Source organism: Mauremys reevesii, linkage group 11 (assembly GCF_016161935.1).
Source record: "Mauremys reevesii isolate NIE-2019 linkage group 11, ASM1616193v1, whole genome shotgun sequence".
Lineage (NCBI taxonomy): Eukaryota > Metazoa > Chordata > Testudines > Geoemydidae > Mauremys > Mauremys reevesii.
In genome coordinates, this window is record NC_052633.1 from 9,137,504 (window position 1) to 9,164,498 (window position 26,995).

At 46.5% G+C, this 26,995-nt stretch overlaps 1 protein-coding gene across 1 annotated transcript in view; it reads right to left on the bottom strand.

Annotated features, from left to right (window-relative positions):
• Nucleotides 1–23,606: 23,606 nt before the first annotated feature.
• The window catches only part of TWIST2 (twist family bHLH transcription factor 2), a 72,633-nt gene continuing 69,244 nt past the window's right edge, over nucleotides 23,607–26,995 (bottom strand). Inside the window, exon 2 of the mRNA XM_039495305.1 lies at nucleotides 23,607–24,265. The gene's annotated coding sequence lies outside the window, so the exon portion shown is untranslated. The remainder of the gene's footprint in view (nucleotides 24,266–26,995) is intronic.

The following is a 26,995-nucleotide window of genomic DNA, read 5'->3' on the forward strand; positions in this document are numbered from 1 at the left end:
TGACAGTTTGGGGCATTTTGGTTAACATATCGATAAATTCTGAGTTTGGGAGCAATAAAATGCTATTGACCCTGTTGAGAAATGAAGGGGTGAGAGATTTATACCAAATATGTCTGAGGTGAGGGGTCTAAAGTCCGGTACAATTGGATTAAGGGTGCCTGGGCATTCCTAAAAAAGGAGAGGGAATGAAGGAGGTTCCTGCTTTATGTTAGCAGTGCCTCGCTGGTGGTAAGGGCTCTGTTAAGGGCTCTGGATATTATGGATTCTTCTCTAAAGAGCTGAGCTGAGATTACTCTGAAAATGTGGACTGTGTTGAGCTCATGTGGTTGTGAGACAAAGGATGGCACAGAGCTAAGGTGGCTGGGGCTGAAGCTGCAGAGAGAGCAGTAGCTTACCTGAGGGACAGGCTAGCCCTACCCTGCAATCAAAGCTAACATCACTTCATCTGGCTCAGGTGGTAGAGCCCCTGGAGCAGCCCAGGCAGCCCTGACCTGTGGAGTCAGTGGGCTCCACCAATCCAGGGCAACAAACTGTGAGTGGGGAACTGGGGAGGAGGGAAGTCGCTAGAATGATTCAGCTGCTCACCACAGCCAGAGGAGGATTGAGGTTGGGGCTATCGCAAAGACACCCTGTGGGGATGGGAGTCATATCTCATTGCTAAGTGATTAATTGCTGAGTTTCCCAGGTTTAGTCTGCTCTCCCCCATCCAGGAAAGTTCACTTTGTTGTAACCTCTGGTCTCAGTGCTTGTGAGTGGGGAAATATTGCCTATCAGTGGTGCCCATGGTCATATATATAGTTTCAAGGGCAGGGAGGCTCAAGTGAGTGTTGATTAAGTTTTGAGATGGAATACTTAGAAAATTCAGTCTGGCCCATTTTGCTGCCAACAACACTTGGCAGAAGGGTTACAGATACAGGGGGTTACTTCAAGGAGAGGCTGGCTGGCAGGAAAGAGTACAACAACTCCAGATAGTGATAGGGTGACCAGACAGCAAATGTGAAAAATAGGGACAAGTGGGGGGTAATAGGAGCCTATATAAGAAAAAGACCCAAATATTGGGACTGTCCCTATAAAATCAGGACATCTGGTCACCCTAGATAGCGGCCCATCTACCAAACTGTGGAGGGGTGCTACAAGAGAATGGGAGAGCAACAGCCTCGATGAGGATGGCTCAACCCCGTACAGTGCTCACCAAACTGGTGTTAGGCAGCAGGTCCCAAACTCAGAGTCTGAGGGACTTCTGGCAGGTTAAAAGGATTCTCTCTGGCCAGGGGTCAGTAAGATGTTGGGGGAAACATGCTGATACCCACAGACACCCACCATGGTGTCAGAAGGAGCTAGGTTTTCATAGGCTCCCTTCACAGGTGGGGTAAGTCTCCTGTATGATAGACATGCATTTAGACTGTTTATTGGGTTAAAATTATTTTCCTCTTATGTTTTGCCTCGTTCCTACTGTTAAGATTAAACAATCCTTGGGTTTAAGAAGGCTGTCTAGTCTCTGTATCCATCACTGGTCACAGGCTCCCAGTGGTTCGCAAGAGTCGTTTAAAAATGTATTACGCCCTCAGTTGAACCACTTCTCTGCAGCGTTTGCAATAAAACCCAGAGTCTAAGCAATATTTTTGTTGGGATAATCTGAGGTTATTGTTATTACCCACAGGTAAGGGCTATTTTAAAAAATATGAGTGCACATACTCCAGTGGTGTCAATCGGTGTTGCTCTGTTGAAGTCAATGGAACAATGCTAATTTACCCCAGCAGAGAATTTGGCCTGTGATTTTTATAACCTGACAGTGACTCTTTAGTTAAATGGGTCTGACGATATTACTTGTCTGTTTAGTTTCGTTTACCCTCCTGTCTGGCTTGGATGTTACTTTTTTTCTTCCTCCACACTCCTTATTTTGCTTTATGCACAAAAGACACATGTTTCTGTTTTGATGGCAAAAACAATTAGCACTCAGCCACCACGTAATTAGTGGTACTTCATATTAAAGTAGGCAGTGGAAGAGTTATGCGAGGGAGGTGAATGCCATCTAGTCATATTACTAAGGGGTAGGATCATTGCTCAGTTTGCCAAGGGTCCCCTCCATGCCTCTGTGGCACCATTTCCTCTAGCCTGGAAGCCAATGCAGAATGTGTTGCCATGTTGCCAGAAGCCCTGGGAGAAGGGGCAGAGACTGAGTAGGTCTATGACAAGAATGGCTGGGGGGTAATGTAGCCTGTATTATCTTTTCTGCCCAGGGGTCCTGGAGGTCAGAAAATCCAGTGGACCCACAGTGCAAGGGATCTGGAGGAGGAACCTGCCAGGAACCAAAGCAGCTGTGAGGGCCTCCATGCAGATAGCTCTATGCCTCCTGTGGATCCCCCAGGCTCTGCAAGGATTTTGAGGCATGGCCCATAGTTTATTCCTCCAAAGGGACAACCCTCCCATCCCCATAGGATGATTACAGTGTAACACTATCAGGAGAACCTTATGTAAGTTGTCCCCCCTCTCACGGGAAGGGCAATATTTGGGGGTTCCATGTTCTGGGCCTACTTGTGCAATATTTATTGCCCAGATGCAGTAACAACAAAGAGCTCTGCTGTGAAATCTATTGATTTTTTTGCTTTGCCGAGGTGCTTATCCGTGTGGTATCTGAACAGCTTACCACACACCAATCAGACAGGGAGTATTGCCCCCATTGTGCAGATGGGCAAGTGAGGCCTAAATTTCAGTGGAAATTAGGTACTTAAATACCTTTGAGGATCTGGGGCAGAGAAATGAGACTGAAAGTCAATGGGACTTGGTCAGCTAAGTCTCTGAGGCTCCTGTGAAAACATCACCCTAGGTAACTGGCCAAAGGTCACACAGGAAGTAGAATCTGAGGCGGATTTTCTGAGTCTGGCTGAGCTGGGCCTAAGGGAGTTGGGCTTATGGTCAATATCAAGGAGAGCTCCTCACAGAATGAGATTATAACATGGCCCTTACAAAAGGCCTCTTCCTTGCTGTTCTTACGGTGGAGAACAGGAAGGTGAGGCCTATCTGAGTGAGCCAAACCTGGATAGTCAGATGGAAACACTAGCTGATAGTTCATGAAAAATGGTTCCCCAATCACTTCCCCCGACATAATTTATCATCCGCATACAAAACAAACAGATTGGAATGAAATGAATATTCCTTTATGGCTGAGATGACCAAGACTCAGGCCAGGCACCCAAGGTTCTAGAAAAGCAGATCGACCCATTATTATAAAAAGCAGGGAAAAGACCTTCCCAGAGAGTACATGAGAGAGAGAGGTCTTGCAGGAGAAATCCCTGAAATGTTCCTGGACTGGGAGGATGCAGAAATTCTTCAGTCTGAAATTCATTTGAAGCCTCCTGGTTATTTATTGTCTTTTGTGGCAGGAGGGGAGATGAAAGCCAATTTCTCTCCCCTCCCTTGTTGCCAAGACACAGCATTTCAGCTCTGGTTCTCAAATCCTTTAAGCATCTTTGCAGCATCCAACTCAGTGGTCTTGGATGACGCAGAAAACAGCCCACCAGGCAGACTTCCTGGTCGCCTGTGTATTGGGAACCCGTTGGAGCATGCCATCCATCTCCAGCAGATGCTAACAAGCCCGAAGGAGCCTCTCAGCACAAAATGCATCCATTCTCTATAAGAGCACTGTCACCGCAGTAGGATTTCAACAGTGCCCCTGTCTATGTGCAGGGCAAAAGCAGAAGCTGGGCTCATTCAGTGACTGAGTTGGAAGTGCTGCAGGTATGAGTGCGACTGGAGCTAGTATACAGAAACTGTGAGGAGTTTTGATCTAGGAGAGGGAATGAAGGAAGGGGAAAGGGAAAAATTATGAACAGAAACAAATAGGGAGATTGGAAGCCTCACTTTCAGTACATGCTATCGCAAAAGGATGACTCTGGGCTAGTGCTGAGCAAGGGGTGGGGTCTAAGCCCCCTCATCCTAGGAAGTGGCCAAGGAGATGCTGTAACTAGACACACCACTGAATCACAATTCTCTCCCTGATTCCTGCTGACCTATACCAACAGCACATCAGAGTATGTGCCCGTGCTAGCTCGGCTGCCCTGGCCAGTGAGTACAGGAATGTGGAGCCAAGGCTCTGCCCATTTGCCAACCCTCTCCACACACTCCCTGCCCACCTCTTCCTTGTGTGGAAGTGTGGTTCAAGTCACAACCTAGCCCTATGTCCTGTCACTGCCTGGATCTGAAAGGCTGTTAGAGAGAATATGGGGCACCAGGAATTTCATCCATATCTGGAGGCCACATTTTAAACTGGACAGATTCTTCAAATAACTAAGCAAACAAATCGAAGATATCACAAACTGCAAGTTACCAATGAACCCCCCATTGCTTGAGAGCCAATGCAAGATCCTCAGCCTCTGAAACATAAAGATTTAGTACCTCACTTATTTAGTGAGCCTTTTGAGTATCAGGGCCTAAATATAGATTTAAAAGTCTAACATTTTTTAAAATGTTGGCCATGTTACTGTCTTAGAGAAATGAATCATTTTCCAGCAAATGCTTCATGCAGAAAGATATTTGTTTTGTTTTGAGTCTTGGCAAATTCAAAGCCTTTGGCATTAGCAGGCGTTTCCCACTCATGATAACTGGCACGTGAGTAGGAAAAGACAAAAATGAAAGTATATAATATATTTAAGTATATACTCTACAACTGAGTCAGTCTATGAGGTCTCTACTGGAACAGGATTCACACTTTAAAGGTGAACAGCAAAGGAAACCCCAAAACTGAGCCAAGCAAGGATGTATGGCCAGAATGCTCCTGCTAACCTGCCTGTGATGAGTATTCAACACGGGAATACATCTATATACCCTTTTAGACAATTTACAAATCCCGTGAAGACCTCTGTCCAGTTCCTGGTTCTTTTTTGTCACCCCTTACTACATAAATCTGGGACAACTCAGATACCACACATTGTACTGTCTAGCTAGGGAATTATGTGACCATCACCTCCACCAAATCTGAGCACCTCATGACCACGAATGGATTTTAGCCTCACAACTGCCTTTGAGGGAGAGGTATTATCCCCATGTTCAGACAGAACACTGTGGAACAAGGTACATTAAGTGACTTTCCCACCATCACACGTGGAATCTGTGGCTGAGCCAGGAGCAGAACAGAGATCTTTTAAACCCTGGTTAATGCCCCAACCACAGGAACATCTTTCCACTCTAATGACACCAGAGAACCCATGAAAGTCTCAGTGGCTGACATTTTCAATGGGACCTAAGACCTTTGAGTTTTCAGTTGGAGTTGGGCTCCTAAATCTAGGTAGTCTCTAGCAATCATAGAATCATAGAATTTCAGGGCTGGAAGGGACCTCGGGAGGTATCTAGTCCAACCCCCTGCTCAAAGCAGGACCAATTCCCAAATCGTAGCTTTTATTCTTAAATGGCACAATTTTCAAAGACAAAACAGCCCAACTCCCATTTATGCACTAAAATATTTAGCCAGGTTTTCCACAGAGCTCAGCACATCGGGTGCACAGCGGGAGCTCTTGGGTGCTGAGTTTTTTTGAGAGTCTGACCCCAAATGTGGGTGCTCATTAGTTGAAATCTGGTCTCACCCAGAGTAAGAACTTTAAAGAGCTCATCTCTGCTCTGGATCTTTTGCCACAGAAACCAAAGCTGAACGGATAGCTCTGTATTTAAACATGAATAGAGCACCTATCTTACTCTTAACTGCATCATTTTCTTTCAAGGTTTACCTTGAAACTGGCAACATACTTGCACATATTTAAAGTGACAGGAGAGTCCTGGAAAAAGATTTAGAAGGCACTTTCACTCCAAGGCTCTGAAATACTACAGGAAATCATAAAAAGGCTTAGTGCGCTTTACTATATTCAAAACAAATTCTGAGACTACGAGACTGAGGCTGAAAGGGCATTGAAGTCACAGTGTAAAGCAGGGCTGCCCAGAGGGGGGGGCAAAGGGGCCAATTTGCCCCGGGCCCCGGGCTCCGCAGGGGCCCCCAAGAGAAGAGCGGAGGCTCCCGCCTCCGCCCCTCTCCTGGAGCCTCAGCGCATCAAGCGCCGAGACTCCGGCCGAGCCCCTGAGCCCCGCCCCGATCCGCGTGGTGAGCGGGGCGGGGCTGGGAGCTCCAATGGGGCCTGAGCCCCGTCCCGCTCAGAGCGCCGTGGGGAGGGGGCGGGGTAGCTGCCTCCGCTCGTGGAGCTCCCAGCCCCGCCCCCTCACCCCGCGGCTCTGAGCGGGACGGCGCTCAGGCCCTGCCGGCGACGCGCTCGGTAAGAGGCCGAGGCCGGGGAGAAGCCGAAGCCGGGGCCGGGGCCGGGGGGGGGAGAAGCGGGACCCGCCGCCGTCGAAGCGCAGCCCGGTCTTCGGCGGCGGGGGGCCCCTTCTGTTCCGGGACCCGCCGCCGAAGTGCCCTGAAGGCCCGCGGCGGGGACCCCCCCTGCCACCGAATTACCGCCGAAGACCGGGCGGGGTCCCGCTTCGGCGGTAATTCGGCGGCGGGGGGCTCCCGCCACGGGTCTTCGGGGCACTTTGGCGGCGGGTCCCGGAACGGAAGGGCCCCCCGCCGCCGAAGACCCCGGGCCCCCGGAATCCTCTGGGCGGCCCTGGTGTAAAGACATGGCTGAATCCCTGCCTAAGCTGGAATGATTGCATTCGAATTCTGAACAAACAGTTGGTGCAACATGCAATTTTCTCCTTTCACTCTGCTTACAAAACAGTTGTCTCCTGTTGTGCTATAACGTGGCAGAAATGATTACTGATGAGAGATTATATGGCAGCTCTTACCACCTTGTGAGGGCTGCATATGTAAATAATAAAGTGTACTGGTCTGGAATAGAGTCTTCTGGTAGTTTCACAGCTCTCTGCACTTAACCTATCCTCTGGCTCATTGTACTTTGTGGTAGAATTTCTCATTTCGGGCACTTGCTGAAAGAATCAGAACAGTTTTAAACTAGGTTTATCTGAACATTGTGCAGCAGGAGGTCAGTTAGCATTGTAGGGGTTGATTCTCCACTGAGATTCATGGGTATGCATCACTGCTTACGTTGGCCAATCCCGTGGAGCCTGCTCTGGATTCACTGAAGTCAATGGCAACACTTCATCGGGGTGTGCCACTCTGTATAATTCATGACCAAAAATGTAAATTGCTGCTCTTGTTTGACATTTTGAAGAGCAGTCACCAAAATTCAAGGAACCTAGGCCCAAATTTTCAAAACTGGATACTATGTTTGGGGGCCCTAATTTGGGAGACATGCATAGGAGAGAATGTAGGTAGGCCTGGCTGAGCATAAAAACCTCTAGCACAGATTACTTGCTACTGTGTGGTGGCTCACCACTATAGACCCGTGTATTGCAGGAAAAGGGCAGAGGGAGGGGGAGTGTTGGATCCCCCCACTCCCCAGGATGACCTGTTAAGCATCACACATCTCACTTGACACTTATGCAGTTGGCAGGTCTGTCATATTGGCCTGCTTCTCAGGGAAAATGTCAGATTTTTAAGACATTGGGAGAGCTCCTCCATAATGCAATGCCCTGTAGCCTAGGGGAGTATTCGGTGAGCTTCAAGCCAGAAGGCTAAGCACTCTAGTCCCAGCTTCTATGTTGATTGCTGTTAATGCATCTATCCACAATGCTTATGTAGCGCCCCTCTCCACCTGGTTACCTCCTTTAATGGCAATCCGCTTACAGGTTCTGATGGACAGGTCTGGGTTCTTTTGGATCCCGCCACCCACTCAGCAGGGTGAATCTTTTTTCTTTTTTCTATGAAATTATTTGGTGGTGCCTCCACCCCCTTCACTCCTTCCTGGCAGGGTCACCAGGGCAGCTTGGGCCGAAAATTCTAACTACAGAGGAATCCCCACTTACTTGCCAGATAGTTGGAGACTTCCAAGAAATAACACAACACATAAAAATATATTCAACACAATAATTATATTAAACAGGCAACAAATACAACATAACAGGGTGAAACACTATTTTTAGGGTCACCGGTGCCCACACTGAAAATACCCGTGACTTGATGTAACAAGTGTACAATTAGTGTCCTGTTGGTACGTGTACTTTGCTGGGGCCCTTGATGACCTATACAATTCACTGCAGTGGTTTAGCCATGTGGCTGACTGGGTTCAGTACAGCCCAAAGGACCCACAAGTGAGAGGAGGTGGTGAATCCCTCCACAGGTGTAATATGCAGCAGGTTATAAAATCCTCAAACCCGCACTCCCTGGCTTGAGGACACAGTTTAGGGAGTAGGGGGTCCCCAAAACAAATTCCCTGACTGACTAACTGAAGACTGTGCACTCACGAACTCCATGAATGACCTTCAGGGTTGAGGATGATGCTGGACTCCTCAGTCACTGCAGGTTGGCTGCTGTCTGCTGTCAGGGATCCTCCTCAGGCAGGAATCAGGCTGCGTCGGTCCCAGGATTTCCCCTCACCACAAAGGGGTGCAGGGCTCAAGGTGTTGGTTATACAACTGCCCTCACATCCAAACTGTAGCCTCCTAGCCCAGCCTCCAGTCACACACTCCGCAGGCAGCTTCCCTGGACTAGCAGCGCTGACCATGTGGGGGACTGGTCTCACCTAAGGAGCTGGAGGTGAACCCAGCCTGGCTGGGGAAATTTCTCAGCAAACGCTACCAATTGGGACTTATCCGTGGAGAAGGAAAACACAACTGGGGGATCTGCTGTCAGGTCCCTAGAGGCCAGTTCTCAGGGGGAACCCTGCTTGCAGGCCTGGGACCCACCAGCTCCCCACACAGAGCCAGTCCTGCCCTTGCCCTGGCTGGCTCCAGCCTCTCCAAAATGGCTTCTCCCCTCTCCTCAACTCCTTGGGAGGGGCATCTCACTCCCTGTTGGTTGCTGGGCAGACTCTGAGTTTGCCTTGGTTCCTCCTCCCTGAGTGGCCAGCAGACAGAGCTCCAGGAATCTAGGTACCCCATTGCCCCTTTTTTCCATAATTAGACGCCCCCTTTTTTTTTTCCCCTCCCCCAGTTTTTTTTTTTTTTTCCAGCTTTGCAGCTTCCCCACACACACACTTTTCCAGCGGCTGGAGGCTGAGGAGGGGAGGAACAGGACGGAGGGGAGGCCGGAGGGCTGCCCGGCTGGGGCGCTGCCGCTCCCCTCAGCGGCTCCCGCGCCCCCCCCCGGCCGCCGCCCCCGGCCCGCCTCCTCGCTGGCTCCCCCCCTCCCCCCCCTCCCCCCGGCTCCCCGCTCCCCCCCCCCCCCCCTCCCCCCCCCCCCCCCCGCCTCTCCCCCCTCCCCTCCCCGCCTCGCCCCCCGCTCGCCTCCCGCCCCCAGCCCCCCCCCCCCCGCCGCCCCGCCCCGCGCCGCGCGCCCGAGCCAGGCAGCCGGGGCCGGGCTCCCCGCCGCGGCCCCGGCCTCCCCCCCGCCCCCCCTCCCTCCCCTCCCCCCCTCCCCCCTCCCCCCCCCCCCCTCCCCCGTCCCCCCGGTCCCCCCCCCTCCCCCCCCCCTCGCCCCCCCCTCCCAGCCCCCCCTCGCCCAGCCGCCGCGCCCGGGCAGCCGGCAGCCGGCCAGCTGGGACGCCGGGGGCAGCTGGGGCCGGCGGGAGCCGGCCCGGAGCCGCGCGGCTCCCAGCCGCCCCCCCCCCCCCCCCCCCCCCCCCCCCCCCCGCCCCCCCCCCCTCGGCCCCCGCCCAGTCCGCCGCCGAGCGCGGGCCGGAGCCCGGCCGCTGGGGCCAGGGGGCTGGGGGCGGGGGGGCGGGGAGCGGCCCCCTGGCCCCGCCGCCCGCCGCCCCCCCCCCTCCCCCCGGCTCTCCCCCCCCCCCCCCCCCTGCCGCCGCCCCCCCCGTCCCGCCCCCCGCTGGCCCCAGCGCCGGGGAGGGAGGCCGGCAGCTGGCAGGCTGGGGGCGGGGCGGCCGGGAGCCGGCCCCGCCCTCCCCCCCCCCCCAGCCGCTCCCTCCGCCCCCCCCCAGCCCCCCTGTTCCCCCGCCGTCTCCCCCCCCGCCGCCCGGCGGGGGAAGCCGGAGAGCTGGGCGGGGGGCGGGAGCGGCTGGCTCCGGCCGGGGCCCCCCCCTCCCTCCCCCGCCCCCCCCCCCCCCGCCCCCCCCCCACCCCCTGCCCAGTCCCCAGCCCCCCCCCCCCCAGCCGCCAGCCGTCCCGGGATCCCCGGGCCGCCGCGGCGGGGCCGGAGACGCCGGGCGGCTCAGCTCTCCCTCTCCCCGCCCCAGCGCCCCCCCCCCGCCTGCGGTCCGGTCCGGCGCGGGCCGGGGCCGCGGGCAGCGACCCCCCCCCCCCCGATGCCCGCCCCGCCACTGGCCCGCCCTCTCCAGCCAGCGATGGATGGAGCGCTGAGCCAGCCGCCAGGCAGCAGGCAGCAGGGGGGGGCAGGGGGGTGGAGAGAGGAGAGGGGAGAGAGGGGGGGGGGGGGGGGGGGGGGGGGGGGGGGGGGGGGAGCAGGGGGGCAGGGGCTACTTGTATAAGACTACCCTCAATTTTTAGGCTAAGGATTTTAGAAAAAAGTATAGTCTTATACACGGAAAAATACGGTAATCTCCCTGGAGGCTACACTTATTAAGTAAGGCCTTCTCTCTTATTTGAGAGTAGGCATTCACCTGCAGCTACAACAACTGAGAAGTTGCAGGTCATGTTAAGCAGCACTCTGATTAGAACCCCAGCCGCTAACATGGCAGAGACAAGCCTGGGCCTCGCTTTGTCACGTTGTTCTGAAGAAGGCATGTATCAAAGTATGTGCTTGGCAGAGTTATCTGTAACCACTCGACCACACTCTGCTTCCAGGGCCAGGAAGTCTGAAACACAACATTCCAGTGTTGGCTCACCAGTTGCAGTGTAACCCACTGGCAAGTTGTATGTCATTGTAATCCCTCCGGGGGTTTTTCTGAATCCCAGCTCCTGAAGCTCCCATCTGAGAATGTAGGGAGCCTTACCAAAAGGAATCCAATTAAGATGGCTGCCAAAGTGTCTGACTCCATTCCCAGCATGCTTGGAATCAGGGTTGGTGACAGAAGGAACTAGAAAACCCTGCTGGGGCTGATAAGGAATCTTCTTCATGGTTTGAGCTGGATGAAATGTCCACTGGACCAATAAGACAGGGCTGTGCAGACCCCCTTCCTGCTAGGGGACAGCCTGACTACACAAAGGAGAGAGAGTTTTGCTTCAGTTTTGGTTTGGAAGCTGGGAGAGAGACAATGTGGCATGTGGCATCCCAGCTATGCGCCTACTGCCTCCAAAGGAAGTTCTCACAGTGCTCTGAGACTCTAGCTCCAGCATTGCAGTGACCAGTAGCCAGATGTCGAAGAAAAACTCAGTTCTCGCTTTTTGTTTGGGTGCAGCAAAATCAAATACTTTATTATTTCTCCAGTAATTACAATGGAGGGAGAGAGTGCCATAGGACACAGGGTCGCCCCAGTCCTGGGCAGGTCTCTCAACTGGTAAACAATTACATCAAGCCTTTATACCTTTGTTACAGACAATTTCTAGCAATCATGGAGACAGTAAAAAGCAACAAATACATTTTGTTTATACATAGCAGAAAGGCTTATCTTATTGTCTCACTCCTAAGAAAAGCAAGCCTGCATTTTGGTTAGTGATTGCAAGGTCGTAATAACTTTGTATACAGTTCCTGTCCTGTCACCTCGCACTATCTTTGCTCCTACAAGTCTCACGTCATTAGGGTTACAGTATGGCCTGACTCTTGCTAACTGACTAACATGCATTTAAATCCCCTTCAAATCCTTATTGAAGCTTTCCCTGCTTCCACACTCCCCCCTTTTGTACTTCTAGTACAACAAATATTTTCAAATCTCCATTTGCATTAATTCGTGGAGTTCAAATTCTACAGCAGATATGTCAACCTTAGGGGTTGTCAAGGGATGTAATGACAAAGCATGATTAGCATGAACATGAAAGGTAGTGCTATTCGTACGTTTTTTACAACAACAACAACAATAATATAATCCTAAGCTAACTAACAACACTACAAACAATAACATTCCCAGAGGAATAATATAATGGGGCTGTCGTACAATTTTGGTTACAAAGCACAAAACATCATACTTAGTACACAAAGTAAACACTCTGTAAGCTGTATGAAAGGCATTCTTTTCAGCTTGATATATATTCTAAAGCATGTGAATTTGCCCTTGCAATTCAGAGATTCTTTGAACCTTTGGGAACAATGAAAGCAAATTTTGAAACCGATCAGGCACTACTCTAGTCCAATCAAAATATACCTGAAATCTAAGAGCTACTTGCAACATTCTATCTGCATTCTATCTGCAGGCCAGTAAATGATATAATTGCCTGCAGCAGTGGTAAGATCAATATGTATATCTTGTCAGGTGTTATTCTAGGGGTACTGTCAATAAATCAGGTAGGTATACCAGGTGGTCTAATTTCCCAGATGTCTCGGTAAATAATTCAGTCCCACATGCATCCTCCCCATGGACCCAGCAGGATTCGGTATGTGGGAGCCCACACCCACCCTAACCGGTCCATATGCTTGGAAGGAGCACTGTGAATGTCCACACTTCCATCCAGAAAGTGTCCAAGTATGTCTTCATGACCACAGATCAGATGGTACTCCTGACGTCTGTAAGGGCAGTGGGCCAAGTCTGGTCTAGATCCCCCTGCAATGCCTTCCCAGCCTCAGTGATATTCAATACCATCTCTGTCAGTAATTTCTGGGTCATAGAACTAAGGGTGGAAATGACATGTAACTCACCAACTCCAGCCTGTAATTAAGATAGCTGAGTTTCAAGAATAAGGCTAGTAGCCTTTTCCAGTTGGCCCAATTTCTTATCATGGTCTTGGCTTTTAAGATATTGGCCCTAGCCCACAGGGAGCTGCTCAATTCTCTTTCTTTCCAGAGGAAATAACCCAGGCCCTCTGTTGTGCTAATCTAATGGCAGCCCCTTGTGAGCAATCTGGTTATGTAGAAGTGATCTGAAAACCTGATAAGGGCAATGTCATTGAAAATCCAATTAGGGAGGGCAATACATACTGAAGGATTTATCCAGAACACAGGGCGCAGCCTGTAGAATAAACCCCAAAATCCAATTAATACCACAGTCCCAAGCATGGGTCCCACAAATTTCTTCCTGCCAGTATGTAATTCTTAGTTTCTCCACCAGGGTCAGTTCTCAATGTCCTTTTCAGTCAGGAATTCCTGGACTTTGGCAATGTCAGTGGAGTGAGTGTTTCTTCTTTCCCAAAACAATTGTGGTTTAGCATCCTACAGGGGAGAGGTTGCCAGCACATATCACCCTGTAATGGCTTTGCTTTTTCTAGAAAAGTCTAAAGGCACAGTTGGTTTGTCAGTGGACAAGGGAGAGGTCGCTAGTACATCACCTTGTCCTTTTTCCCTGCTGTCCAGAAGCACAGTAGAGCTAGAAGAAGAAATAGGCTAATCATCAGTAGGAAAATTCTCCTGATGTGGAGGGGTCTTTTTGCAGTGAAAATCCTGGGTCCAGGCAGTCAGTCTGTGGCACTTCACAGCAGTGTCGGTAGACAGCAGGACTTGGAAAGGGCCTTTCCAGTGTGGAGCCAAGGCAGTCTTCCGTGGATGGATTTTTATGTAGACCCAGTCTCCTGGTTCCAACGAGTGGCAAGGTTGCACAGGATCCTTCGTTAGTACTTCCATCACCTGTGTATAAAAAGACTTAACACATTTCATTAGTGCCTGACAATACTTAAGCATTATGTTATCCATCAAATGAATGTCCATCTGAACTGGGGTTAGTGGGGGTGCAGTTGGTAGTCACATCGGGTGTCCTGTCAAAATTTCATGAGGGCTGAGTCCAGTCATTCGATTGGGAATGGCTCTCATACTCATCAGTGCCAAAGGAAGGGCATCTGGCCACTTCAAGTTTGTCTCAACACAAATCTTGGCCAGTTTATTTTTAGCATGTTAGCTATTCTCTTTTTCCTCCCTTCTTGGCTTTTTTTTCCCATTAACATACAAAGGAAACTTTTACTCTTTACTTATACACCTTCTTTTATACCATGAACACATAAATATTACTGTTATACAGTACATTACTCTTATTATTCAATGTATGCCACATATACCCTTTCACTAAAATAACCTTATTACAGAACTTTGGAACAACAAGCCAGGACAAGCACACCCACTTTGAGAAGTTCACTTAATATAACCTCTAGTCCAATAGCTTTCCACCATCCCCAGCCCTCTGGCTAAAAGTCTGAGGTAGCCAGAAGGATCCCTTGTACAATATGGGGAGTGGGTTAACTTTTCATGTCCTTGCTTCCAAAGACTGTCAGTATGCAAATTTTAACAACAATTCTCAATTAAAAGATTTGGCCAATGTAGTTTCTTTCTCTTACTTAAGAAAATGTATTAGACTTTAGTATATCACATTTTTCTGATGTAACCAAACACTTTGTATTCTAAGTTGAACAAAACAAGTATCTGCATTTCAATCCAACACTTCCGCTTGATTTCAAATCAGACCATCTCATGAAAATATTAAACACAACAATTCTGGCCACGAGACAAACACCACAAGACAGAACATAGAACACACAACATAATTGTTACTCTGTCAGTAAATGCATGATATATTGAATGCTGTTCAGCTGGCATTAGTTTTCTCTTTGATCATCTGAAAGACAAAAACAAAAGTCTACCCCTTCTGGGCAGTCAATCATTACTTAAAATATACAAATACTCTTGTTAATTTTAGGTAAAACAGAGGAATTACCCCATATTTCTCGTATGTGCTTCTTAGACAGCCCTGGTTCAGCGGCCTCTACCTTATCAGTTAGTTAATTTGCATTAACACAGATGCTTTCTGGCTTGCTTTTTTTCTCTTAACTCCTGCTTTTAAACACTGAAAGAAAACATCACCACTTATAGTGCCTTTAGAGCCTAATAAAAGTTTCATTACATAGCACTGTATACATTCTTCAACTGATTTAACAAAATTGTTCATAGCCAAACGATTGCAATCTAATAATTTCTTTGCCCGAATTTATCTACAAACATTTCAAAGACACCAAAAACTTTTCACTTTAGCATTTTTTACAAAGTTCAACTGCTGTTCCCTCCAGCAACTATAGAGTCAACTTTTCACTTTCCTTAAAAATCACTTGCTTGTCTCCCAACAGTCACTTTTATCAATGCAAATCACCATTCCAAATATCCTCCTGAGTATTTGAAATCCTCATGCTTATATTCACTTACTCCTTCTTTCCACTACGCCCTCAAAAGTTTCCAACCTCTTTGTCTGTTGCCTGCCCGCCTGGGTCCGATCCTTTTTTTCTCGCTGAACCGTCCCTATCCTAGGCACAACTTGTTCCACTACCAGTTTAGCTAGGAGGGTGGGCTTCACAACTAGCCCCCATCCTTCTGGTCTTTTCCCTAAAACATTTTTACATACAAGACTACTCGAGTCCTCCCTAGTAAGGCTTGCCACCTGAGCAAAAATACATGGCCATTGGGTAAAGGCCATTTACTTAACACATAATCCAAACCACTTTAGGGGGTCTACCCAGAGACCAACCCATTTGTCTGCTGACACTTAAACAGAAAAGAAAATTACACAGAGAGCAGAGAAAATTACAGTCTAAGCCAGATTTTTCCACTTCTATTACATTGTCCGTCACAGGGGGCGGGACAGAAAGATCTCAATACAACCTCAGAGCTTCATCGCACACATGGCTTTCACTCTGAGGAATTACGAACGAGAAGTTCAGTTCCGCTCACACACCCAACGCCCAAATGAACAGAGCAGAAAAACAACAGTAACCGGTTAAACAAAACAGAACAAAACTAAATAGTGTTTCCTTATTCTATTAGGGCTCACCTATAATCATGCAATCCTTATCATATAACACCAACAATACCAAACAAAGCAAACATAAAATAACAAGGGTAAAACAGATAGATGGTGTAAATTCTGCAGGGCTCCCCCATACATAATTGCCCACCAAAATGTGATAAATTCCTGTTACTAATTTATCCCCCATGTCAGGTGATCAGACTGACAGAGCATATAATCAAATTTTAAAGCTTCATTAAAAATAATAAAACAACAATGGAGAGTGTTGGAAACGCTCCCACCTCACACAGGAAAAATATGAATGCCCCAAGCCTTAAGCCACTTTAATACTCACACATGTCCCACTGGAAAGTTAAGCTTTGCAAATATAATTCCAATTCTGTAACTTGTACTGCCTTTGGTTTGCCTGTGTCTCTGTTTTTCCACAAGCAGCTGGGGCTGAAAGCAGTTTTTCTTTGCACTTAGCATAGTCCGCACTGATTCTTGACCTTGAACACAAAACAAGTTCTCCTATCTCTGGGTGAAGCCGAATTTCAAATTAACCCATTCCTAGACAAATTGCTCACACTGTGTCAGAGGCTTTTCTTTCGTGATTAAAAGCTCCTCTGAGATATATGATCTTATCTAGATTGAAGATACCTTCTAATGGGCATTGTTTAGATGGATTTTCACGTGTGTACAGATTCCAATCATTTAAATACCTGCAGGTTTTAGGACCATAATGTACGTACATGTAATATGCTGGGGTACCCTGAGGGGGTAAGGTGGAATATTTAGACTGTCCCTTACCCATTTTCCACTTACACACACAGAGAGGGTGCCCTGTCCGCGCTAGCGGCTCAAAAACTAAGGAGATGATCAGACTGTCAGTAGCCCACACGGAAGGGAAAGGGGAGGGAAGATGGGTTCACACACCCCTAGACCCAGGCAGCTTCCTGGCCAGACTATGCCCAGGCTGAGTCAGCCCACCGTGGGTCGGATCTCCTAAAGATCCACTAGTTACCGGGCTTGCGTTAGAGCAGTCCTGATCATTAGCTTCCGCTTCACCGGGTACTCTGGGCGTCTTCCGATAACGATCACTCACACTGGTGTACACACACACACACACCAAGGCCTCTTTTCTTTTCTTTTCTTTTCTTTTCTTTTTTTTAACCCTTTTTTAACCTTTTTCTCTCTCTTTAAATTTTTTTTTTTTTTTAACCACGATGCATCTTTACCTGGTCCGGACCAATACCATGAGGCGGTATGACAACCCCTCTTGAGGCGGTAAAAACCCCTCAGCACCGGTGCATTCTAATGCATTTACCTATGCATTACCTTATGCATTACCTTATGCATTTCCTTGGCCAACTCAGCAGTTCCCAGTACTGCTATAACCTAACCTTATTGGGGCCTCTCCCCAATACCACTTTGCATCTGATCCTGCTGCACAGTCAATAAGTTCAGATGGCGTGAGCCCAACAGAGACAGACGTCCTCACGGAAAGTCCTCCTCCGATACCCCAATAGAGATTTCAAAAGGTCTCATACCTCTCATGTGGCGCCATGGGGTTCAAAGGGGAATGATCCGTAGTAGCCGTCTGTGGGTCCGTGGGCGTTGCCATCCCGGACGAGCCCCCAGTTCTCGCTTTTTGTTTGGGTGCAGCAAAATCAAATACTTTATTATTTCTCCAGTAATTACAATGGAGGGAGAGAGTGCCATAGGACACAGGGTCGCCCCAGTCCTGGACAGGTCTCTCAACTGGTAAACAATTACATCAAGCCTTTATACCTTTGTTACAGACCATTTCTAGCAATCATGGAGACAGTAAAAAGCAACAAATACATTTTGTTTATACATAGCAGAAAGGCTTATCTTATTGTCTCACTCCTAAGAAAAGCAAGCCTGCATTTTGGTTAGTGATTGCAAGGTCGTAATAACTTTGTACACAGTTCCTGTCCTGTCGCCTCGCACTATCTTTGCTCCTACAAGTCTCACGTCATTAGGGTTACAGTATAGCCTGACTCTTGCTAACTGACTAACATGCATTAAAACCCCCTTCAAATCCTTATTGAAGCTTTCCCTGCTTCCACACAGAGAAGGAGAGAGCCCACCTAGCACCGGCTACCAAGAGCCAGGAACCCCAGGAACATTCCAGACCAGGAAACCCAAGAGCCTGGCTGGAGTCAGAAGAGGACTCCGGCCTGAAGAAAAAATAAGGTAGCTTTTGATTAAGCCAGTTGATACCACACTGCTGCAACACTCTGTCTCAGGACATGCCACCTCAACAGTGCCATCCACCCCAGGAAGGCAGCTGGGGTAAGAGGAGTTTGAACATGTTAAGAGGTGGGAATTAACTCATTTATAGATATTGGTTAAATATTAATTAACTGTAGCCCTTTACTTCCCCAGATCCTATGTTCTTGTTCCCAGTAAAGTCTCTCCCTCTGTTGTCCAGTTATTTTATTCCTTTGCAGGGGTTTGCTTTGTTTAATGTATTGTCCCCCGTGTACTGGGCTTTACACTCCTAGTCAGCTTGTAGTATTCTCAAGGCCACAACCCCTTGGTATCTGGCACAGTGGGAAGATGCTTTGTGCGGAGGCACCAGGTGTACTCAGGACCTGCTGTATGCAAGGAGAGAGGAGAGGCACTCCAAAGACTGGTGATCGCAGGCATCTGGGAGAGAAAAGGGAAAAGGCTAAACCAGGGGACAGCAACCTTTCAGAAGTGCTGTGCCGAATCTTCATTTATTCACTCTAATTTAAGGTCTCACGTGCCAGTCATACATTTTAACGTTTTTAGAAGGTCTTTTTCTATGAGTCTATAATATATAACTAAACTATTGTTGTATGTAAAGTAAATAAGGTTTTTAAAATGTTTAAGAAGCTTCATTTAAAATTAAACTAAAATCCAGAGCCCCCCAGACTGGTGGCCATGACCCGAGCAGTGTGAGTGCCACTGAAAATCAGCTTAGGTTGCCTACCCCTGGGCTAAACCAACACCTTGCGGGGAAGGGCTGCATTATTTCCCTCTATGGGCTGTCTCACAGAATGGATAACATCCCATTTATGCCGCTGGTTGCTACTATACTATTGGTAGGACAGGGGTTGAGTGTATGCCAGGATGCTACTGTAGCTGAGGTGGAAGAGGTCTCTTGTGGACTCTGGAGGCAGTGGGTTCAGAGCCTGCTGATGAGTTCCATGGGGTGACAGAGCATATGCCTGTGATTCCCTCTTAAGTAAGCATGTGATTACAATAACTACCTGAAAGAACAGGAATTCAAGCTTTCTATGTTTTTTTAATCAAAACTGCAATGTGATTTAAAAATGATCTGAGATTTCAAATCAACTGCCAGGCTTCTTACCTGAGACCTGGGTGCAAAGTTTCTGCTCAGCGGTGAGCGATACCACACCTACGTTCCCCTGCTCTGCTTGCTGATTTAAGACTAGATTAAGCCTTTACGTCCAGCCCTGAGCAAGGGCCAGTATGTAGCTGCACAGCAGAATACACCTTAATTTTCTCCTTTTGGTTGGGTTTTAATTTCAATGAGCTTTCAATTCATCCAAGGCTTCAAGTAAATGGGAGTTTTACCCTTAGGACCCGATCATGCAACTGGCTGCCTGCAGGGGTGCCACTTCATCTGCCTGCAGTTCTATTGAAATCAGTGCAGCTCAACCTGCCCTCACTTTCAGGATGACGGCCTTAGATTGTAAGCTGTTCAGACCAGATGCTTCATCTTCCCCTGTGCCTTTGAAGTGCTTAGTACGTTGTTGGTGCTGTATAAATAATGCTAACCATTTGTTATAAACAGCAAATGGACTATTTCTATTCATGTTCAAATATTAATGGGGATTGATTTTGTTTTCCAGAAATGTCACTTGAGTGGTCCCCGCAGAGCAAGGGCTAGACATTTATCTCTGAGCAATTGTGAGCACTCCCTTCCTACTTCCTTCATGCTGTCAAGACTCAGGCTGGGAGGGGGTTAGGAGATTTTGCTTTTGAGAGAAAGTCTGTTAGGTTTTATTTTTTTTTTTGGTTTGGAGCTGAGAACTTGAGTCTGAAAACTCTTTTCCCTTTGGAAAATCAGGCTTTGGTTGGCCTTTGCCTGAGTAAGGTTTGAGAAAAAACTCAGTAAATCTTTGTTGAAAGGCAGCTTTTAAATAAAGGTTTCTTTGCAGTTTTGTAGACTTGCAGCTCATTACAGGGTATGTTTTCTGTAGTCCTGCATTTGTGTGTGACCAGTTTGGCTATAATATTTAGATAGTCCCTGGATGTGCGTGTGTGGTGGCTTGAAGGACTTACTCTTGTGAAAAAGGATGGTCTTGTGGCTTAGCCCCTAATGCATTATGGGATGTGGATTTTACTCCATGTTCTGCTATAGATTTCGTCTTGAACAAGTCACTTAGGCCGAGATCCTCAAAGGTATTTAGGATTCTAGCTTGCACTGATTTCAATGGGAGTTAGGTGCCTAAATGCTTTCAAGGATCTAGGTCTCGATCTCTCTCTCTGCCTTGTTTTCCACCACACAGGGGTGTTTGTGATTGGAGCAGGGACTGTGGCAGTGAACACCATAAACAAACTATAAATAAAAATGAACACAAAATATGTGAGTAGTTAGTTATAGTGCATTAGGACAAAGCTGCATTGTTGGTTCATTATTTCACCTTGACTGTTGCTTCTGCTTACTTGTATTTAATTGATACATGGTGCTGACTGAATAGCTACAATTCATAATGAACAATTTCTTCGACAAATGTAGCCCTTTTTCTCTGTTTATCAAAATAACTGTCTTTTGACAGTTAATTTTCAAATGTATTTGCTATTCAGAATTGTTTTACATTAACACATTTCTGCTCAAAAACTGGCAGTATTTCTTGGGATGTTTGATATTCACGACTCAATATCAGGGATCTGTGATTGGTGACTTAAATCACATGGCATTCTTCTGTTTTCTCATTGAATGACCAAACCATTAGTTTCAGGCAGAAAAAGGTCTTTATAATTTTGTTTAACCATTATATTGATTTAGTTTCATGATTTAAATAAATATTGGCTACAGGCCCCAAATTTGCTTTCTATGAATATTGACATGAATAAACCTTTGCTTGACCAAAAATTCATGAAAAGTCCATACCGATGGGTGTTTGTGAGTATTTATTTTCACTATTTGCCCAGCTCTAGTTACAATAGATTTTTAAAATTGGTATGTCCTACAAAAGAGAGAGCTTTAATCCGTCATTCGGTGTACTTGAGCACATCACTGTGAAACGAGGAGTCCAGAGCATCAGAAAAAAATAGCAAAACATGTTGATGATTTAATTTAAAAAATCTTTTCCCACTGCAGAATACAGAACCTTTCATTCCACTGGGTTCCATGAGCTATGGATTGGGCACTTGTGCCCCTTGGTAACATTAGCTAAGCTAACATTAGATGGCAAACTTAGCAGAGAGGGTAGGTTTGAGGCCATGATTCAGTGAAGCATTTACTCACGGGGTTAATAACTACAGTGTATGCTTAAGTCTCACTGAAGTCAAGCCTGTGCTTGGGTGTTTGGCTGTTTAATGGCCTGGATGTGTACAGAGAATAAATTACCCTCTTACTCCGAGCTGTGTTCCCTGTAGCTCAATGTTGAGGCACTTGTGAAAATCAGGCTAACATTTTGCTTCATTGAGATTTGGACTCAACTTATCTTTGAGCATCATTAAAAGAGCAGCTGCGAAAGGAAGGGTGAGTGTTGCATGGATTGTGAGAAATCTAAGACCAGACACCCACTGTGAAAATCTACCCACCGCACTGTTGCGTGACCTATGTTAAATACACCTTATTGAATGGTACAGGAACCCAGATGGAGATGTCAATTACCTTTTGAGGCAATAAAGACTCTTAATTGTTTGGTTTGTTTTATTCCATGCAACTGGAAACGTTTGGGATTACAGTTTTAAAACCTACCAAGCAAATAATGCATTTGATGCACATACACCCCTACCCCGATATAACGCGACCCAATATAACACGAATTTGGATATAACACGGTAAAGCAGTGCTCCGGTGGGGCGGGGCTGCACACTCCGGCAGATCAAAGTAAGTTCGATATAACACGGTTTCACCTATAATGCGGTAAGATTTTTTTGGCTCCCAAAGACAGCGTTATATCGAGGTAGAGGTGTATGTATGTTCTCTGTCCAGGGTGTTGAAACACTTTTCTCTGAAGCAAGTTTACATGGACTCATTTTATTTCTGGTTGAAATAACTTTAAGCCATCACAGAATTATTTTTCCATAGTAAAACGTCCTTTTCTATCTTTTTTGGACACGTTGTCTATTTCCAACACAATCTTTCTTATGAGGCTATATTTTCTCTCTTTGCAAAGATGAATTGATACTGCGATCACTGAGTACTGAGACTCAGACATTGCCTTTGTTAGAGACCCTCCGTTTAATCAATCTAAAATAATTTTTCTCAGGCACCTGTGTTGTCTCTGAATATTTCAATCCTGATGCTCTCAAATAGGCACTAATCTAGAAGTTGGAAGACCTGTAGTCAAGTCGCTGCTCTGCCACAGACTTCCTGTGGAATATTGGGCAAGTCATTTAGCCTTCCTGTGCCTCAGTTTCCTATCTGTAAAATGAGATAACAACACTTCCCTACTTTGCAGGGGGTTTCATTCAAAGATTGTGAGATGCTGAGATACTATAATGATGTGAGTCCTATAAGTAGATAACATGAATTGGGCTAGAAAGTTCTCGGTCCTGGGATAGAGTATATGTGAATGGATGAATGATGATTCCAAAGCCAAACTAGGTGACTTTATTGTAATTTTCCTACATACCTTTTTATTTTAAATATAGGCGTTCAGTAGAGCTGGTTGAAATTTGATGGAAAAATACCTTTTTGATCAAAGCAAAAAAAATTCAGAAAATATTATTTTGCTCAGAATGTTTGAATTTTTAACAAAAAAAGTGAAAAATGTTGAATATTGTAATGTAATTCAATGTGTTTTGATGGAGAAAAAACACTTTCTTTCACATTTTTATCATTTACTGTAGAGAGAAAAAAGTGAAAAGAAGTGAATTTTTTTCCACACACAGTTCATGAAGACTTCAGAGGTTTGGTAGATAATCCACTGCTCTGGCAGTTAACAGACCTACTTTATCTACTAATATGTTCTGTGACCCAGGGCAATTCACTTCTCTCCGTGTTCTGTTGTAAGCTCTTTGGGGCGGGGACTTTCGCCCACTATTTACAGCCCCTAGCTGACAGAATCCTTCAGGTACTACCATCATATAGATAGTACATAATAATAAAAGAAGTGCTCATTATTAGAGAGAGCAATTCAGAAATAGATACACGGTTAAGTGGCATTACATTTTATTGAATTAAGACTTTGATTTTAATAAAAGTTGCACCAAAGGTATGATTTAAAATCAGTTCAGTTAAACTAGTGCAAACCCCTGGAAGGACACTCTAAAACTGATTTAAATTTGGCTTATATCCATTTAGCTTAAGTCAGTTAGTAACCAAATATAAGCCAGGTTGAAATCAATTAAACTAAACTAGAGGTTTAGTTGATTCCAGGATCAGAAGGCACCATTAGATAATCTAATCTGACCTGCATAACACAAGGAGTAGAATTTTACCCTATTACCGCTGTAGTAAGCCCTATAACCTGTGAAACTGATTTTAGTTACTGGTGTGTCTGTTTAAATGGAGACATGGTGAAAGGAACAAATAAAGAACTTAGTGTCCTTTTTGCTTAAGTGTTGGATGGTGAAATCACAAAGTAAATCAAATACTTCCAGTAGCTGCAGGACAACTTTATTTTTAGTGGCAAGAGAAGCAGTATACACAGCCACATTGCAGTCTCGTAGCTTGTTAAAAAATATCTCAATAAATAAAACAAATAAGCAACATATACACTGGAACAGAAAATGAAACATTGACAAAGGGTTTAGCTGTAGCACATCATGGAGCAATTGGAAGAGGTGATGAGTGTGTGGAGAGCAGAATCTGTAATCCAGACTTTACTTGAAACAAATCATGCAGGATTTGGTGAATCCATGATGGTTTTTTTTCTGAGTGCCTTGGTCCAGTTTTGATGTCACTGTACAAGAAATCATTTTGAGTTAAAAATATACATTTAAAAAAAAAGAATACAGCAAAGGGGAGATAAAATCCAGCCCAAAAGATTTCTCATAAATGTATTCCTGAATTAAGATGTTCAGAAAAAAATAAAATAAAACCAAACACACCCACAAACAAAAACCCAATGACACTACACAATCAACGTGGTTTTCTTTTCTTTTCTTTCCTTTTGGGTCAGTCTCTTGGGGAGAAATGTTATAAAATTTCAGCCCATTCCCTTCAGTGCTGTTTTTCCACTCAGTCTAAGTGCTCTGCAAGAGTTCAGAGCTAGGGAGGTCTAGAGGGGTCTTTTGGACCAGTTTACTTGAGGTTGTTAAGGTTTCAGAAGCTACAAACTTGGATACATCCAATTCCTCTTCAGTCTCAGACACTGGACAGTCTAGAATAAAAGAGAGGGGAAAAAAACATGTCATATTGGACATCTTCCTGTGCATGTTCTCTGATAAGCCCTTTTCTCTTACAAATCAAGGCAATGATTCAGGGCAACATATGCCTAGATCTATTCTTGTTCAGGATTATACTTAAGCCTAAAATGACGCACACCCAATGTTTACTCCTCACTCCACCAGCAGTCTTTTAGGCCTCCATCCATTTTAAAAACAAGTCCGCTGATTTCTACATAGGCTTAAAGTTAAGCATGTGTTACAGTGCTATCCTGAACAGAGCTACTTTCATGAATCAAGATTCATACCTACACAAGCACCCATAGAGGCATGGAAAGGCTTCCAGATGTGATAGACTTCCTGACATCTGCGGAGGGGAACTTTAGGATTAGTTCAGAATTATTTAGTTTAGTGAGGACACAAACAAGAGCTAACATAGTAGAAATAGATGGTGTAGAGAATGTCATTCAGATGCTCCTGTTTACCTTCTCTCATAACACACCTAGGTGCCACCTAGAGACATGAAATGACAATACATCTTAAAACTACTGAAAGGAAAAATGTTGGCAGGACTAACCAGTGGAACTCCCTGTCACAGGAGATTTTGAATGCCAAGAGTTTAGCAGGAGTCAAAAAGAAGGTTAGATGTTTCCATGAATGATGATACTATCATGCTATGCTCAGTTGTGCTAATTAGGGTGCATTTTATGCTGGATATAAACTTGCCATAGACTCATAGAAGATTAGGGCTAGAAGAGACCTCAGGAGGTCATGTAGTCCAACCCCTTGCTCAAAGCAGTGCCAACCCCAACTAAATCATTCCAGCCAGGACTTTATCAAGCCGGGCCTTAAAAACCTCTAAGGATGGAGATTCCAATACCTCCTTAGGAAACCCATTCCAGTGCTTCACCACCCTTCTACTGAAATAGCGTTTCCTAATATCCAACCTAGACCTCCCGCTCTGCAACTTGAGACCATTGATCCTTGTTCTGTCATCTGCCACCACTGAGAACAGCCCATCTCATTCTCTTTGGAACCCCCCTTCAGGTAGTTGAAGGTTGCTATCAAATCCCCCCCTCACTATTCTCTTCTGCAAACTAAATAACCCCAGTTCCCTCAGCGTCTCCTCCTAAGTCATGTGCTCCAGCCCCCTAATCATTTTTGTTGCCCTCCACTGGATTCTCTCCAATTTGTCCACCTCCTTTCTGTAGTGGGGGGCCCAAAACTGGACACAATACTCCAGATGTGGCCTCAGCAGTGCCGAATAGAGGGGAATAATCACTTCCCTCAATCTGCAGACAATGCTCCTACTAATGCAGCCCAATATCCCGTTAGGCTTCTTGTCAACAAGGACACACTGTCGACTCATATCCAGCTTCTCGTCTACTGTAATCCCCAGGTCCTTTTCTGCAGAAATGCCACTTAGCCAGTCGGTCCCCAGCCTGTAGCAGTGCATGCGATTTTTCTGTCCTAAGTGTTGGACTCTGCACTTGTCCTTATTGAACCGTATCAGATTTCCTTTAGCCCAATCCTCCAATTTGTCTAGGTCACTGTGGACCCTATTCCTACCCTTCAGTGTATTTACCTCTCCCCCAGCTTAGTGTCATCCGTGAACTTGCTGAAGGTGCCATCCATCCCATCATCCAGATCATTAATGAAGATGTTGAACAAAACCGGCCCCAGGACCAAGCCTTGGGACCGACCCCTGGGGCTTGATACCAGCTGCCAACTAGACATCAAGCCACTGATCACTACCCATTGAGCCTGACGCTCTAGCCAGCTTTCTATCCACCTTATAGTCCATTCATCCAGTCCATACTTTTTTAACTTGCTGGCAAGAATACTGTGGGAGACCATATCAAAAGCTTTGCTAAAGTCAAGATATATCACGTACACTGCTTTCCCCTCATCCACAGAGCCAGTTATCTCATCATAGAAGGCAATCAGTTTGGTCAGGTATGATTTGCCCTTGGTGAATCCATGTTGACTGTTCCTGATCACCTTCTTCTCCAAGTGCTTCAAAATGGATTCCTTGAGGACCTGCTCCATGATTTTTCCAGGGCCTGAGATGAGGCTGTATGTCCCCAGATTCTCCCTCTTCCCATTTTAAAAGACGGGCACTACATTAGCCTTTTTCCAATCATCTAGGACCTCCTCTGATCGCCATGAGTTTTCAAAGATAATGGCCTATGGCTCTGCAATCACATCAGCCAACTCCCTCAGATGCATTAGATGCGGCCCCATGCACTTGTGCATGTCCAGCTTTTCTAAATAGTCCTTAACCTGTTCTTTCACCACTGAGGGCTGCTCTCCTCCTCCCCATACTGTGCTGCCCAGTGCAGCAGTGTGGGAGCTGACCTTGTCTACGAAGACCGAGGCAAAAAAAGCATTGAGTACTTCAGTTTTTTCCACATCATCTGTCACTAGGTTGCCTCCCCCATTCAGTAAGGGTCCCACACTTTCCCTGACCTTCTTGTTGCTAACATACCTGTAGAAACCCTTCTTGTTACCCTTCACGTCCCTTGCTAGCCACAGCTCCAATTGTGCTTTGGCCTTCCTGATTACACCCCTGTATGCTCGAGCAATATTTTTATACTCCTACCTAGTCATCTGCCCAAGTTTCCACTTCTTGTAAGCTTCCTTTCTGTGTTTAATCTCACCAAAGATGTCTCTGTTAAGCCAAGCTGGTTGCCTGCCATATTTGCTATTCTTTTTGCACATCGGGA